At 62.1% G+C, this 3462-nt stretch overlaps 1 protein-coding gene across 1 annotated transcript in view; it reads right to left on the bottom strand.

Annotated features, from left to right (window-relative positions):
* Positions 1-3462, bottom strand: part of PEBP4 (phosphatidylethanolamine-binding protein 4) — a 113430-nt gene that overhangs the window by 2735 nt on the left and 107233 nt on the right. The gene's annotated exons all lie outside the window — the stretch shown is intronic.

Genomic DNA, 3462 nt, shown 5'->3' on the forward strand with positions numbered 1-3462 from the left:
CCCCCGCCCCGTCGGCGAGGGGTGCACGGGGCTGTTTCACAGCTTTGCCATCGCCCCCTGCCCCCCCCCCTCCAAACGACCAGTTCCCGCCTCCCCCCTTGCCCCGCAGTGCCGGGGGCACGTTGCCGCCTGTAATTTATCAGCCTCATCAGCGGAGCCGCTCTCCCTGATAGCTGCCCTGATGCTTTTCTGCCAAGATTAATGATGTCCCAGCAGAGGTAGGCGGGAGGCCGCCGGCTGCTTTGGTCACCATTAACTGACACCCGGGGACTTCGGCCAGGACCGTGTGCTCCCCGCAGCCCTTCGCCGCCTCCCAGCCCAGCCGCAGCCTTTCCCTCCCCGCCGGGGCCCGGTCCGACCCGATTTTCCAGCTGGGTGGAAAGGAGGCGTGCGAGATCGGCTCATGAGTCAATGCTGTGGCCATGATGCGAAGCTGGAGACAGAGAGGGATGGAGGCACGGGGAGGGCATCCCAGAGCTGGAGAGGGATGGAGGCACGGGGAGGGCATCCCAGAGCTGGAGAGGGATGGAGACACGGGGAGGGCATCCCAGAGCTGGAGAGGGAAGGAGACACGGGGAGGGCATCCAGCTGGGCTTATCCCTGGTTCCCAAAGGAGTCCCCGCTTTCCAGAGGCAACATTTCTGGGAGGTGAAAGTCCATTCCCAGGTGTAAAATGCCTTTCCGGGGCAGGAGAAGGTTTGAGGATGCTGGGGAGCATCTCCCCATGCTCACTGGAGCTGGTGGGCATCTGGCACTGGGGCATGGTGGGGTGGAAGCAGGAGATACAGCACTGCCCGGCAGGTGCAATTAAGCCTCAAGATCTTGTGCTAATTAAAGTTACCCCCTCAAAGGAAAGGAAGGAGGTGGAAAACAAACGTTCTCCGTCCTCCCGCAGACTGCAGATGGGCGAAAAGGTCCCCAGCGCCGCCGTGGCACCCCACCGTGGCCGGGGTTCCCTGAATTCCCCCGGCCGAGGGAGTTTCCTGCGGCTTGCTGCAGCGGGCAGCAGAGCCCGACCGCCGGGTGGAGAGCTCGCGGCGGGTGCCAGCGCCTGGGGACGCGACGGGTGGCTTTGACATTTTGCAGACCACAAACTATTATCTTGCATCTCACCAAAGTACAAACACGGCTTGTAACCCTCCTGGCTTGGGAGGGAAGCGGGGCGAGCAGGGGGGAAGGGCTTTGTGCCACCTGACGGTGCCCCTACAGCCTCAGGGACACCCCAAGGGTCTCCATCTTCGGTCCCCAGTGGGGACAGAGCCGGTGCCCAGCAACAATTTAGTTGCAAAGCTGCAGCACAGCCAAAAAGTGGAGTGAATCAAACTCCAGTGGAGAAACGGGGGCTCCAAGAGAGTTCTTTTCCCCGAGGTCACCCAGCGAGAGAGACGGCTGGTGCTGGGATTGATCAGAAACGCTCGCGGAGAAGGATCAGGCTGGGTTTGTTGGGTTTTTTTTGTTTTTTTTTTTTTTTTTTTCCTGATGAAACAAGTCTTTTTGCTCAAGAGCCACCCTGGAGAAACACCTCTGCCGTAAACAACTGATTTCACCATTGCCACCAGCGCCGGGCTCGGTGGAGGGGGGGAGGCAAGCGGGGGTGCTGCGGCCCTCCTCCTGCTCCGCCACTGCCAGCCCGTGCGCCCTTGGGCATGGCACCCGACCCGCTGCCCGCCGGTGCCCTCGCAGCCAGGACATCCCCAGGGCAGGGTGGGCACCGGAGCCACCGCCACCGCTGAGCCACCCTTCGAGCTGCCGGCATCGCAAAGCCCGGCGTGGGGGAGAAGAAGCACAGATGTATTTTCCACCCGCGCCGCTGCCCCTCGCTTTTGAATTTCCCAGGGATTTGCACCAGGACTGGCTCTTTCCCGAGGAGAAGGGACGGGCAGGACCTGGTTTAGTGCCCTCTTCTGGAGGCTGCGGCCTCTCGGCTCTTCCGCCGAGCTCCTGCCATCCCGCCTGGCACACACCGCCTTCCCCAGTTCGGCCCCGTTTGGCCCAGGACCTTTCCCGGTTTGGCCACCGAAGCGCAGCCCGTGGCTGTGCCTGGGCGGAGGATGAAGGAGGGAGCTGCTCCGAGAGCTGAGCGGTGAGAGAAAGGCTCTCGTGGGGCTCCATGTTCGTCCCAAGTGGGCTCGACCAGGGGACAAGCCACCAGAGGGAGGGATGGATGGTACGGTGCTGGTGATGCACGGCGCAGGGATGCAGCGCTGGATGCTCCCGGAGGCTGGAACTGGTGCTCCGGTCAGGACATCTCTCCCTCTCCGGGCTTAGCACCTAGTGATGATGGTTGCCACCATCTTTGGTGGAGACGGAGATATCGCCGCCACCAGATGTAGGACAAAATAAAAGCAACAAGAAAGGGATGGTTTAAGGCCGAGCAAGGTGGGAAACCCCGAGCAAGGATGCAAGCTGTGCCTGCAGCATCGCCGGGCGAATCCGCACCTCCTCTACCACAGGAGAGGACCAAACCAGAGGTGCGAAGGAGCCGGCTGAGTTTCTCAGCGGTACGCCGGCCGCAGGGTCGGGCCCTCCTTCTTTCCATGTGCCGCCAAAGGCGTTTGGTCCTCTCCCCCGTGTGCTGCCTTCGCACCCCGGGGCCAGACCCCATTGCTCCGCCACGCAGGGCTGGATGTGCCGGCGGTTCGATCGGTGTTCGTCCCACCGCGGTCCCCGGGGATGAGTTTATTCAAAACCCTGGAGACGCCAAAATCGCATCCTTTGGCTGCTTTTAGGGCTCACGCCCTGCTCGCCGGCCGCTCTGGGAATTAAAGAGATGGATGGGCTCAATCCAGCAGCGCCCGCTGGACAGGCCGAGGCTGTGGTGCGGCGGTGAGATGGTTAAAAATAACCTTCAACCGACTACTGAAATAACAGCCTCCGCCGAGACGGCCGCAGCTGCCTGACGAACGGCGATGCTCAGGCATCAGATGTTGCGGGGAAAATATCCGCTGCTGTTTTAATGGGTCTTTCCCTGGGAGCCCGGGAAGGGCTGAGAAACTTGAGGATGGGATGGAGAGGGCACGTGGTGGGGAGCACCCGGTCACCCTGCGCCTCAGGGGACGGGGGGACCGGGTTGAGGGATCATCCGCAGGACACGTGGGTCTGGTGGCTGAACCCCTTTGGGGATGAAATTCGGGCGCTGGAGCCGCGCATCCTGCTAATGAGAGGATTTATCTGGAAAAAGGTGTCGCAGCTTCCTTTCCCAGCCCCGGGATGCTGCGATGGGGACACGGGTGTGTGGCCCCGGGTGACAGCAGCGGAGCCCCCTCCTCCGACCGCGCTGGGGATGAGGGGCCGGGAAAGTGCCCCACTCCTCTGGTAAGGGGGTGGCTTCAATACATGTCATTAAGAAGCAGAGCTAATGAGCCAGAAAGCAAACCGAAGGGCAGAAATAACTCGCAGAGAAACTCGCAGCAGCAGCCCGCTCCGGCCACGGGAGAAACATCACGGCCCCGCACCGGGGGT

Source organism: Charadrius vociferus, unplaced genomic scaffold, assembly GCF_000708025.1.
Source record: "Charadrius vociferus isolate BGI_N301 unplaced genomic scaffold, ASM70802v2 scaffold384, whole genome shotgun sequence".
Lineage (NCBI taxonomy): Eukaryota > Metazoa > Chordata > Aves > Charadriiformes > Charadriidae > Charadrius > Charadrius vociferus.